We start from the raw sequence: 14,623 nt of genomic DNA, 5'->3' as shown, positions 1-14,623 counted from the left end.
TTTTTGTTTCTCTTTTATTATTTTTTTCAATAAAAATGAGTCTTCAGTGTTGCACGTCTTATTTATTTCAGTGCATCCAAAGAAAATGAAAATAATGTGTATCTTTTGGAGAGTATGGAAAATTCAGCAAATTATAGAACGACCTGCCATGCTTTGGGCTTGATCCAAAATAACGATCAGCTACAGAAAGTCTTAATGCTCATCATTCATCATCATTTRCATGCATGTGCTTGAGAATTCATGAAATCTAATAAAGTTAAATAAAGCACAGCTCAGGGATCCATAGAATATAAAGAATAGTCATAATATCTGAAGATTCCTGGTGAGGTCAACCTGGAGTTGGGAGAGTGTGGGGGAGGACGTGGGTGGATGCAGGAACTCACAGGAGACTAGTTAATGGCTATGAGAGAGAGAGAGACGGGGAGAGATGCAGAAGGATTTACTCAGACATAGAGGTACATTACAGGCTAACCAAACCTAGGCTTACCTATAGTCTGCATACAAAAGTTAATAACATACTCATACTATGCTATTTTCTGTTAAATGAAAGCAAATCTATTTAGTGGACATGATTGAATAGGATAAGAAAACAACCAAACACATGGCAATTATATGTGTGTGCATGCGTGCCTCACGGATAAATCATCACTGGATTATGTGATCATTTGATTACTGTTTGTGGATCACTGATACAGGGTTGATCCCAATCTAAGTACAATAGGAACACACAAAGGTTAAAACCAGTTAAATGTAATCTAAAATGTAATTCACATAATGTCCAAAGGTAATTATCATGAAAGGGCCATAAACAAAAACGACACTGAAAAAAAATATAAACACAACATGCAACAATTTCAAATATTTTACTGAGTTACAGTTCACATTTCTCCAGCGTGCCAGTGGCCATTGAAGGTGAGAATTTGCCCACTGAAGTCAGCCACAATACCAAACTGCAGTCAGGTCAAGACCCTGGTGAGGACGACAAGCACGCAGATGAGCTTGCTTCCCGTAGACGGTTTCTGACAGTTTGTGTCAAAAATCTGCAAACTCACAGTCTCATCAGCTGACCAGATGGCTGGTCTCAGACGATCCCGCAGGTGAAGAAGCCGGAAGTGGAGGTCCTGGGCTGGCGTGGTTACACATGGTCTGCGGTTGTGAGGTAATTTGGATACTGCCAAATTCTCTCAAATAAAGTTGGAGGCGGCTTTTGGTAGAGAAATTAACATAAAATTCTCTGGCAACAGCTCTGGTGGACATTCCTGCAGTCAGCATATCAATTGCATGCTCCCTAAAAACTTGAGAAATCTGTGCCATTGTGTTGTGTGATAAAAATGTACATTTTAGAGTGTCCTTTTATTGTCCCCAGCAKAAGATGCACCTGTGTAATAATCCTAATGTTTAATCAGCTTCTTGATATGCCACACCAGTCAGGTAGATGGATTATTTTGACAAAGGAGAAATGCTAACAGTGATATATTCAAATAATAGTTTTGTGCAAATGGAAAATTTCTGGGATCTTTTATTTCAGCTCATGAAACATGGAACCAACAATTGACATGTTGTGTTTATGTTTGTGTTCAGTATAGTTTTATTTTATTTCACCTTTATTTAACCAGGTAGGCCAGTTGAGAACAAGTTCTCATTTACAACTGCGTGGTAAGTTGCTGCGGGGGGTGCAGAGCTGTTGGCCGGTGTAGGGGTAGCCAGGTGGAAAGCATGGCCAGCCGTAGAAAAATGCTTATTGAAATTCTCGATTATCGTGGATTTATTCGTGGTAACAGTGTTTCCTAGCCTCAGTGCAGTGGGCAGCTGGGAGGAGGTGCTCTTATTCTCCATGGACTTTACAGTGTCACAAAACTTATTGGAATTAGTGCTACAGGATGCAAATTTCTGTTTGAAAAATCTAGCCTTAGCTTTCATTACTGACTGTGTATATTGGTTCCTGACTTCCCTGAAAAGTTGCGTATCGTGGGGGCTATTCGATGCAAATGCAGTACGCCACAGGACGTTTTAGTGCTGGTCAAGGGCAGTCAAGTCTGGAGTGAACCAAGGGCTATATCTGTTCTTAGTTCTACATTTTTTGAATGGGGCATGCTTATTTAAGCACTTTTAAAGAACAAGTCATCAAAAAAGGCATCCTCTACTGACGGGATGAGGTCAKTATCCTTCCAGGATACCCGGGCCAGGTCGATTAGAAAGGCCTGCTCGCTGAAGTGTTTTAGATAGCGTTTGACAMTGATGGGGGTGGTCGTTTGACCGCGGGCCCATTACGGACGCATGCAATGAGGCAGTGATCGCTGATATCCTGGTTGAAGACAGCAGAGGAGTATTTAGAGGGCAAGTTGGTCAGGATGATATCTATGAGGGTGCCCATGTTTACGGATTTAGGGTTGTACCTGGTAGGTTCCTTGATAATTTGTGTGAGATTGAAGGCATCTATCTTAGATTGTAGGACTGCCGGGGTGCTAAACATATCCCTGTTTAGGTCATCTAACAGCACGAACTCTGAAGATAGATGGGGGGCAATCAATTCACATATGGTGTCCAGGGCACAGCCTGGGGCTGAGGGGGGTCTATAACAAGCGGCAACAGTGAGAGACTTATTTCTGGAAAGGTGGATTTTTAAAAGTAGAAGCTCGAACTGGGCACAGACCTGGATAGTATGACAGAACTCTGCAGTAGATTGCAACTCCGCCCCCTTTGGTAGTTCTATCTTGACGGAAAATTTTGCAGTTGGGGATGGAAATGTCAGAATTTTTGGTGGCCTTCCTATGCCAGGATTCAGACACGGCTAGGACATCAGGGTTGGCGGAGTGTGCTAAAGCAGTGAATAAAACACATTTAGGGAGTAGGCTTCTGATGTTAACATGCATGAAACCAAGGCTTTTACTGTTACAGAAGTCAACAAATGAGAGCGCCTGGGGAATAGGTGTGATGCTGGGGGCTACAGGGCCTGGGTTAACCTCTACATCACCAGAGGAACAGAGGAGGAGAAGGATAAGGGTACGGCTAAAGGCTATTAGAACTGGTCGTCTAGTGCATTGGGAACAGAGAATAAAAGGTGCAGATTTCTGGGCGTGGTAGAAATGTACAAACAAGGGTATGGTATGATGTGAGTACAGTGGGTGTAAACCTAGGCATTGAGTGATGATGAGAGAGCTTGCATCTCTGGAGACACCAGCTAAGCCAGGTGAGGTCTCCCCATGTGTGGGGTGTGTGGGAAAAGAGCTATCTAAGGCATGCTTAGCTGGACTAGGGGCTCTACAATGAAATAAAACAATAACTAACTGAAACAGCAGAAGACAAGGTATATTGACATTAGAGAGAGGCATGTGTAGCCGAGTGATCATAGGGTCCAATGAGCAGCGACATCGCCACGGAAAAGCCTGTTGAAACCARATCGGACGATTACGTTGCCAGACCAGTCGTAATGGATTGGCGGGGCTCCGTGTCGGCAATAAAGGGTCCAGGCCAATTGGCAAAAGAGGTATTGTAGCCCACAAATTAACGGGTATACCTCTTCAGCTAGCCGGGAGATGGGCCTAGCTGGAGGCTAGCTCAAGGCTAACTGGTGCTTGCTTCGGGACAGAGGCATTAGCCAGCAGTAGCCACTCGGTTGTAGCTAGCTAGCTGCAATGAGCCGGTGTAATGCCCCAGAGCTTGCAGCAGGAATCCGGTGATGTGGTGGAGAAAAGCAGTCCGGTATGCTCTGGGTTGATATCGTGCTGTGCAGACTGGCAGTTATTGGCCGAGCTAAAGGTGAAGACAGCTAGTTGTGGCTAACAGTGACTACTAACTAGTAGCTAGTTAGCTGGCTAGCTTCTGATGGAGGTTCCAGTTATAAGGTATAAAAGAAGCAGATCCGTACCACATTGGGTGAGGCAGGTTGCAGAAAAGTATATTTAGACCGTAGGTGGAAAGTGAGATTAAAATATATTTGAAAAAAATGCTGGATACTCCAAGAAAGGATGAAATCTCACATTTCTGGTAAAAATTGTTACACATATCTAAAGTGTAGTCAATTGTGAGAACACAAGCTTCAAGTACACAGTACAAATATGAATTATTTTTTAATGTACAGTGTTTCCTATTTAACAAAACTGTATGAAGAAGAATTTAAATGACTTATATGCTTTATTAATATAGTATAATGAAAAGTATACAATTACTAATTATAAGATTTCAAATTCTTTATATCTTGAAAATACATATTTGTAAGCTTAATGTTAGAGAAAATATGCATATTTTCTAAAGGTCTCTCTTGATCAAAARGTCTGCCCCCACCACTGTGAACGTCAAACAGAGCTCCTGAACTCTTTAGTAACTCACKTTTCAGCTCATATTAATCTTGTCCATACATGACAAACAGAAAGTGTCTTTTGTTTAAAACCTATAAAAATGTATCAATTATTTTAAATTGCTTTTATAAAGTTCTGAATGTGCTAGATTGATGAAACCACTCTCTCCTATATGGGATTATAATGATGACAGAACTACGCAAGTTTGTATTTTGAATTTTGTGGTCACACATTGAGATCCGTGGTTGCAAGTACGATTCGTAAATTAGTTAATGCATTTTGCAAGCTTGTATCATGATGTGTGAAAGATTTAACAACGGTCGCAAACTTGTAACTTTACATTTGAATCCATTCAATAAGATTTGCAAGCATAATTTATTTTCAAAATGATTGCAAATCCATTTACAAGTATGACTATTCTGTTGTGAATCAAAAATACACTTGCAGATTTTAAATCTGCACATGCTCGGAGGTCTGTCACTGTTGTCACATTACCAAGATATTCGTAAGCTTGTAAAAAGTTTTGTACATTGTAGAAAGAGATTTGCAACGAAAACATTTGATTTGAGCAGCTCTGGGAGTAGGACATTTTACTCCTGACCAATCAATTCCCTTTGCCAAAACCACAGAGCACTGCCATATGGGTTTTTCGAAGTCACAATAGTCCCGGTCAGCAAGATGGTGGACTAAACACAGCAGTGTAGAGCACCTCAAGATAAGCATGTAATATTCAATATCAGTAAGTTAGACTAAATATTAGCACTTCACAAACTGGTGGGTAATAACCTTAAATCTGGATAACAACACAAAACAAATCATAAGGCTAGAGAAATGTATCGACAAATATTATGAAAACAAGCAACACCCAAACATAATGGAGAACCAATCGCGAAAGAAAACACGACTCTTCGACGGACACAGAAGATTTAAGCTTTTCACCACCCGGAATGGTAAGGGTGGAGACCGATCTGTTAAAATCGATAAATGACAAACTGGGCATACTCAAATTAGTCAGTGAGGATATAAAGGAGTTGAAAGCAAGCCTCAAGATGAGTGACGAAAAAGCTGCGACATTGGAGAAAGACACAAACAAGCTAAAAGGGACAGTCAATAAGATTGAAACTGATGTTAATGAACTTAAAAAGGAGAARATCTTTCTGAGAGAAGCCTTATTTGACATACAGACTAGATCCATGGAGAGAAAATCTGGTACTTACTGGTATCCAAGAGAAAGAAGGATAAGTTCATGAGCGTGTAGTTAGAGAGTTCCTCCTTACAGAGCTTCAGATCCCACGCGACGCTGTCGACAAACTCCAACTCCAACGTGTGCACCGTTTTGGACAGAGAGGACAGAGATATGAGCGCCCAATCGTTGCCAAATTTGCTTTCTTTAAAGATAAAATAATGGTTAAAAGACTCGGTGAAAGACTTGCTGGCATGGAAATAAGCATCAGTTCCCAAAGGAAATTGCAGAATGACGCAAAGTTTTGTACCCAATTTTCAAGGAAAATAGATTAAAAGTGAAACGTGTAGCTCTCGTAGTTGGTAAACTGTATATTGATAACCAAATTTTCCAAGACACAAATACTACTCCATGGTTATTCTAAATATTAGAAAGTTCCCATAGAGGAGTCGAATAATGGAACACACAATACTAGCCATGGTAGGGATTGTAATAAAATAATATAGAGAGAAAAGTTATAAAATAAAACAATTGTTAAAGAAATAAACTACAACTACACTATACCATTCTAGATAGGGATTGTTCGAAAATAATTTGTTTTAGACTTTCCATTTATAGTATTTCATAAATTGATAAGACAGCATTAGAAGAAAGGATAATTAGCGAAATAATACATCTTCAAAAATAAGGAAATGGAACACAAAAGTACTCAATCAACATGGTATAGATAAAACACAGAGCACATAGAAGGCAAAATATGTGGGTATGTGTGAATGTATTGTGATGGAAGGTCGGGTGTGTGTTTTTGTGTTTGGAAAAGTGTTAAGTTAAGTGAGTGAAAAAAGATAGGGGTTGCAAATCCCAGAGCCCATGTGTGTTTGTGAGCAGGGGTTGTGAGAGAGAGCTTTCAATTTTGTGCAGATATGGGATATACATTTGAAAATAAATTATGAATATAGTTTATTTATTTACTGTCCTATCATGATGGAATGGTCCCCAACCCTATACCCTAGACACCCACCTGAGCAACCCATACACGAAGGAGAAGTCCTCATATGTTTTATGGGCTTACTGTAAGTAGCCTATATGCAGCCAAATCAGAAAGATGAATGTGGTCGGAGACGTACTAAAGCAACAACGCCCCCTCAAGATTCTGAGCCTGCCTGGCAGGGTTGGTCCTACAAAGCCAAAGCCCCCTGATGGGAGAGCATAATATACAAGTAAATTCTCAAAGCTGCTCATGTGAACCTTGACGACCTTGTACCCAGCCGGTGGGCATTCCGGTGGGGTGCCCCCACCCAGGTAGTGCTGGCAACACTAGCTGCAGTATCCCATGGGGAGGGGGTCACACATTCAGAGAGGGTACACATTATTGTGGCCCTGGTGGCACAAAATCATCAAAGGTCTGACTGCACAAAGTAGCTTGGGTATATGGTCACAACATGTGACCAGCGTGTGGGCGTTTCAGGGGAAGGGGGTGTATCTGATCTCGATCACCTAGTACTTGACAATGGTTAATCAAATCTCCCCATGTTTGCCCGTTTTTGCTAAATTTTGCATGCTTTCTCATACAGTTGCAACTGTATGTATTCGTTAATCAAGTCCTTTCTTGAGTTGAGCTCTGGGATGGAATGACTGTTGAGCATCTAAGTTTATGGTTGTTTGTGGGGGAAAGGGGTTGAGTGTGTATGAGTGTATGAGTGTGTATGTACATATCCCAATTGTTGCTGTGGTAGCCGTGCTGGTTAAGTGTGCCTTGAATTCCAAATAAATTACAGACAGTGTCACCAGCAAAGCACCCCCACACCATAACACCTCCTCCTCCATGCTTTACGGTGGGAAATGTGGAGATTATCCGTTCACATACATTGCGTCTCACAAAGACACAGCGGTTGGAACCGAATATCTCAAATTTGGACTCATCAGACCAAAGGACAGATTCCCACAGTCTAATGTCCATTGCTCATGTTTCTTGGCCCAAGCAAGTCTCTTCTTATTATTGATGTCCTTTAGTAGTGGTTTCTTTGCGGAAATTTGACCATGAAGGCCTGATTCACACAGTGATAATGAACTTATCCTCTGCAACAGAGGTAACTCTGGGTCTTCCATTCCTGTGGCGGCCCTCATGAGAGCCAATTCATCATAGTGCTTGATGGTTTTTGCAACTGCACTGAAGAAAATATCAAAGTTCTGTCATTTCTCTTTGCTTATTTGAGCTGTTCGTGCCGTAATATGGTCTTGGTCTTTTACCAAATAGGTCTATCTTCTGTTTACCCCCCCACCTTGTCACAACACAACTGATTGGCTCAAACTCATTATGGAAAGACATTTCACAAATTAACTTTTAACAAGGCACACCTGTTATTTGAAATGTATTTTATTTTTATTTATTTCACCTTTATTTAACCAGGTAGGCAAGTTGAGAACAAGTTCTCATTTACAATTGCGACCTGGCCAAGATAAAACAAAGCAGTTCGACACATACAACAACACAGAGTTACACATGGAGTAAAACAAACATACAGTCAATAATACAGTAGAAAAATAAGTCTATATACAATGTGAGCAAATGAGGTGAGATAAGGGAGGTAAAGGCAAAAAAAGACAGTGGTGGCGAAGTAAATACAATATAGCAAGTAAAACACTGGAATGGTAGATTTGCAGTGGAAGAATGTGCAAAGTAGAGATAGAAATTAATGGTGCAAAGGAGCAAAATAAAAAATACAGTAGGGAGAGGTAGTTGTTTGGGCTAAATTATAGATGGGCTATGTTCAGGTGCAGTAATCTGTGAGCTGCTCTGACAGCTGTGCTTAAAGCTAGTGAGGGAGATAAGTGTTTCCAGTTTCAGAGATTTTTGTAGTTCGTTCCAGTCAATTGGCAGCAGAGAACTGGAAGGAGAGGCGGCCAAAGGAAGAATTGGTTTTGGGGTGACCAGAGACTACTGCTGGAGCGCGCGTGCTACAGGTGGGTGCTGCTATGGTGACCAGCGTGCTGAGATAAGGGGGACTTTACCTAGCAGGGTCTTGTAGATGACCTGGAGCCAGTGGGTTTGGCGACGAGTATGAAGCGAGGGCCAGCCAATGAGAGCGTACAGGTCGCAGTGTGGTAATATATACGGCTTTGGTGATAAAACGGATGGCACTGTGATAGACTGCATCCAATTTATTGAGTAGGGTATTGGAGGCTATTTTGTAAATGACATGCCGAAGTCGAGGACCGGTAGGATGGTCAGTTTTACAAGGGTATGTTTGGCGAAGGATGCTTTGTTGCGAAATAGGAAGCCAATTCTAGATTTAACTTTGGATTGGAGATGTTTGATGTGACTCTGGAGGAGAGTTTACAGTCTAACCAGACACCTAGGTATTTGTAGTTGTCCACATATTCTAAGTCAGAAACGTCCAGAGTAGTGATGTTGGACGGCGGGCAGGTGCAGGCAGCGAACGTTTGAAAAGCATGCATTTAGTTTTACTAGCGTTTAAGGGCAGTTGGAGGCCACGGAAGGATTGTTGTGCATTGAAGCTTGTTTGGAGGTTTGATAACACAGTGTCCAAAGAAAGGCCAGATGTATACAGAATGGTGTCGTCTGCATAGAGTGGATCAGGGAATCACCAGGCGCAATAGCTACATCATTGATGTATACAGAGAAAAGAGTCGGCCCGAGAATTGAACCCTGTGGTACCCCATAGAGACTGCCAGAGGTCCAGAAAACAGGCCTCCGATTTGACACCTGAACTCTGTCTGAGAAGTAGTGGTGAACCAGCGAGGCAATCATTTGAGAAACCAAGGCTGTTGAGTCTGCCGAGGAATACGGTGATTGACAGAGTCGAAAGCCTTGGCCAGGTCGATGAAGACGGCTGCACAGTACTGTCTTTTATCGGCTGTTATGATATCTTTAGTACCTTGAGCATGGCTGAGGTGCACCCGTGACCAGCTCGGAAACCGGATTGCACCGTGGAGAAGGTACGCTGTTGTGATTCAAATGGTCAGTGATCTGTTTATTAACTTGGCTTTCGAAGACTTTAGAAAGGCAGGGCAGGATGGATATAGGTCTATAACAGTTTGGGTCTAGAGTGTCACCCCTTTTGAAGAGGGGGGTGACCGCGGCAGCTTTCCAATCTTTAGGGATCTCGGGCGATACGAAAGAGAAGTTGAACAGACTGGTAATAGGGGTTGCAACAATGGCGGCGGATAACTTTAGAAAGAGCGGGTCCAGATTGTCTAGCCCAGCTGATTTGTATGGGTCCAGGATTTGCAGCTCTTTCAGAACATCTGCTATCTGGATTTGGGTGAAGGAGAAGCTGGGGAGGCTTGGGCAAGTAGCTGCAGGGGGTGAGAGATAAATTAAAAACAAATACTACAGCTCTCAGATCAGGGGTAGCCATTAGAAGAGACAGGGGTTTTAATCAATAACACATTTTTTTTATTAAAATACAACCTGTGGTGTTCAAAGACTCTTTTAGTGTGAGAGTATGATAGGAATTTGCCGGATTTGCTCCAGGCAATGACATCCATACATTTAACTAATTGCATTTAGCACATAATCCACAATTAGTTACGTGTCTAATTTGATCACCCTGTTGCACGAGAACTTTCCTGGAAATGTAAAATTTGTAGTGTGATGTTTAAAAAGGATTCTGAAGTTTGTAATTTCCACTTTTAAATTTCYATTTRGATTTTCCCTTGGATCAACCCCCACAAAATGACCATTAATTATAATCCACAAAAAATAATTCACATTTCCTGTTGCTGTAGGATTATTTTCCTTATGTAGCACACTGGTTCAACATAAATAAATGTGTCATTTAGCAGACGCTCTTATCTGGATGAGTAGTATTTCTGTCTGTAATAAAGCCCTTTTTGGGGGGAAAACAAATTCTGATTGGCTGGGACTTTCTCCCCACTGGGTGMGTTTGGTTGCCAAGTGGGAGGGCCTATGCCCTCCACGTCCCACCCATGGCTGCACCCCTGCCCAGTCATGTGATATCCATAGATTAGGGCTTAATTTATTTATTTTAATTGACTGATTTCCTTATGTGAACTGTAACTCAATACAACACATAATTCAGTCCCATTCAGAATCCTATTTTCCCTAACCTCTAACCCTAAACCTAACCTTAACCCCAAAACATAACTTTAACCCCAACCCTAACCCTAGCTCCTAACCTTATCCCTAAAACTAACCCTACAGTAGCTCCTAACCCTAACCCTACCCCTAAACCTAATTCTAACCTTAACCCCCCTCTAGAAGTAGCATTTGACCTTGTGGGGACCAACAAAATGTCCCCAGTTTGTTCATTTTACTATTCTAAACATGCACACGCATGAGTACGCACGCACGCACCACACACAACACACACACACACACACACACACACACACACACACCCACACACACACACACACACACACACACACACACACACACACACACAGATATTTCATAAGTGCACTGTAGGTGGATTCTGAGGAATTGTGTGTGTTTCAAGGGATGGAATTCATTATTAAGCTGCATTCTGATTCACATAAAATAGTACAGGTATCAGGAAACACAACTACAGGTGATTAGGGATAAAAGGTTTCACGTGAGTTGTCAGTCTTTTTTTTCATCCTTTTTTTTGCCTACAGAACCTCCAATGTTGAATCTAAATGTGTTCATTCTGGAAATAGAAAAGCATTTCCTGAAATAGAAATTGTACATGATAAATGATTATCTCTCTGGGAAAGGGAAAGAGCATCCGCTAGGTGAAAGAAAGTACAGGTGGGGCTTGCGTAAGCAGATCTAAAAGAACATCTCCAACACCAACAAACATTTTTCATAACCCTCATGTATTTTAATAAATTAAGACATGATGACACTGTTATTTTTTTGTTGCTATTTTTAAATTGTGACAGAGATGGGAAAATGTGTTTAATATACACATCACATAATACACAAACATGATACACAGCATTCATTGTAGCAAATCATTTGGATGGATAATCTCCTCCCAAGAAGGCATTTATGGCCCATGCAAAAGAGAAGCTCCTTGCAAATGATGTCATTACTCCTGAGCGATAGCTCCCAGTCCTGTTGTTAGCTATAGAAAAACGAGTAGGTGCATTCAATAGCCTGTAACTCAAGTTAAAAATCTATAATAATATTCTCTTTGCCAGTGCTTAGGCTATAATGGCTGCCAAATCCTATCACCTTCTCTTTCTGAGCTGTTTTGTTTGCTGCTGTTCAGCAAAATCACTTAATCAACACTCCTGTGGGCTCCTTGTCATCTGCAGGGCAGTGCGATTCCAGGATTTCTTTTATGGGGTGGCCTATGGAGGACGAAGAACCAGTCATTGGTGGCCATGGGAAATCAGCAAATTGTATCACCTWGTGTTGAAAATGTACTTAAACTATGATTCATTGTATTGAATAACTGTTTCAACTGTTAATTTGTATCTGCCCTAATTTATTCAAACAAATCCATTTGATGTGATCCATGTTGATCCATATTCAAGATATATAAAATGTACCTGTAACGGCTTTCTTCTGTGGACGAAGGATCGGACCAAAGCGCAGCGTGGTTAGTGTTCATCATGTTTAATGAAAGACAAATAAACGTGAACACTACAAAATACAAAACAACAAAATGTGATAAACGAAACAGCTCTGTCTGGTGCAGCACACGAAGACAGAAGACAACCACCCACAAAACCCAACACAAAACAGGCTACCTAAATATGGTTCCCAATCAGAGACAATGACTAACACCTGCCTCTGATTGAGAACCATATCAGGCCAAACATAGAAACGGGAAAACTAGACACACAAAATAGAATGCCCACTCAGCTCACGTCCTGACCAACACTAAAACAAAGAAAACACAAAAGAACTATGGTCAGAACGTGACAGCACCCCCCCCCACCCTCCCCCCAAGGTGCGGACTCCGGCCGCAAAACCTGAACCTATAGGGGAGGGTCTGGGTGGGCATCTGTCCGCGGTGGCGGCTCTGGCGCTGGACGTGGACCCCACTCCACCATAGTCTTTGTCCGCTTCACTGACGTCCTTTGAGCGACGACCCTCGCCGCCGACCCTGGCCTGGGAACCCTAATAAAGGGCCCCACCGGACTGAGGAGCGCCTCTGGACTGAGGGGCGCCTCTGGACTGAGGAAACTCCTCCGGACTGAGGGGCAGCTCAGGACTGAGGGGTAGCTCATGACTGAAGGGTAGCTCATGACTGAAGGGTAGCTCATGACTGAGGGGTAGCTCATGACTGAGAGGTAGCTCATGACTGAGAGGTAGCTCATGACTGAGAATTAGCTCATTACTGAGAGATAGCTCAGGACTGAGGGGCAGCTCTGGACTGAGGGCAGCTCCAGACTGAAGGGCAGCTCCGGACTGAAAGGCAGCTCCGGACTGAAGGGCAGCTCCGGACTGAAGGGCACTCTCGACTGAAGGGCAGCTCCGGATCTGAAGGCAGCTCCGGAACAATAAGGGCAGTCATGACTGAAGGCAGCTCATGCAGCTCCTGACTGAAGGCAGCTCCGGATCTGAAGGCAGCTCCGGACTGAAGGGCACTCCGGACTGAAGGGCAGCTCCGGATGAAGGGCAGACTCTGAACTGAGGACGCAGCTCATGCAGCTCCGATACGGCGGGCTCTTGTCAGCTCCTGCTGGCGCAGCTAGGCGGCGCTGGGCAGACGGCAGCGCAGGTGGGCTGGCAGACAGCAGCTCAGATGGCGCTGGGCAGACGGCAGACTCTGGCCTGCTGAGCGCACAGTAGGCCTGGTGGTGGTGCCGGAACTGGGCGAGTGCGGGAGCAGGAATAGGGCATACTGGACTCTGGAGACGCACAGGAAGCCTGGTGCGTGTGTTGGACTGGGTACTGGCTGGGAACACGACCTCAGGCGAGTGCAGGAGCAGGAACAGGCACACTGGACTCGGAGGCACACAGTAGCCTGGTGCGTGTGCCGGAACTGGTGTACCGGGACTGGACACGCACCTTTGGCGAGTGCGGGGAGAGAACAGAACACCGGGTTGTGAAGGTACTTCTGAGAGACCTGGTGTGTATAGCCGGCATCAATTGCTCCGAACTTCAACACATGCTTCAGGATGAGCACTAGGAACTGACACATGTGCATTACACAGCTAACACGCTCCTCAGGCGAAAGCCGTGATACTCGCCAAATCAACAGCCTCTCTCTCTCACTCTCCTCCAATTTGATCAACAACTCCTCGAATGTCTCATAATCTCCCCCCTTCACTCTCTCCAACTGTCCAATAACTCCTCAACATCTCCGACTCATACCTCAATTTCGCCGACTGCTCTGATTCCATCCTCTCTCCTTACGGTAAGCACGGGAGCTGGCTCAAGTCCCTACTTGACCAGCTACACTTCCGTGTGCCCCCCAAAATTCTTGGGGCTGCCTCTCGGCTTCCAGCCGCTCTGCCGTGCTAGCTCCTCATAATGCCGTCTCTCTGCTTTTGCTGCCTCCAGCTCTGCTTTGGCGCGATATTCCCTGGCTCTGCCAGGTCCTTTGCGTCAACTCGTCCTCCCATGTCCATTCCTTCTTCTGTTGCTGCTCCTGCTGCGCTGCCTGTTACACGCTGCTTGGTCCTTTTTGGTGGGTGGTTCTCTAACGGCTTTCTTCTGTGACAAGAGATCGGAGCAAAGCGCAGTGTGGTTAGTGTTCATCATGTTTAATAAAGACAAATAACGTGAACAACAAAATACAAAACAACAAAATGTGAAAATGAAACAGTTCTGTCTGGTGAGACACACGAAACAGAAGACAACCACCCACAAAACCCAACACAAAACAGGCTACCTAAATATGGTTCCCAATCAGACAACAATGACTACACCGCCTCTGATTGAGAACCATATCAGGCCAAACATAGAAATGGGAAAACTAGACACACAACATAAATGTCCACTCAGCTCACGTCCTGACCAACACTGAACAAAGAAAACACAAAAGAACTATGGTCGAACGTGACAGTACCGCTTCAAGAAAATTTACTGCATTCTATACAATTTTAAAGCTCTAAAATTATATTGGAGAACAGCAAAACAAGCAAAAATGACTCCAGTCATTCACCGTGCGCTGTAGCTTAATTCTTCTCAGCATAAGACATACATAACATTCCAGAACATCCATAGCTTCAG

The sequence above is a fragment of the Salvelinus sp. IW2-2015 genome, linkage group LG18, assembly GCF_002910315.2.
Source record: "Salvelinus sp. IW2-2015 linkage group LG18, ASM291031v2, whole genome shotgun sequence".
In the NCBI taxonomy this organism is placed as follows: domain Eukaryota; kingdom Metazoa; phylum Chordata; class Actinopteri; order Salmoniformes; family Salmonidae; genus Salvelinus; species Salvelinus sp. IW2-2015.
This window is presented reverse-complemented; position numbering follows the sequence as displayed.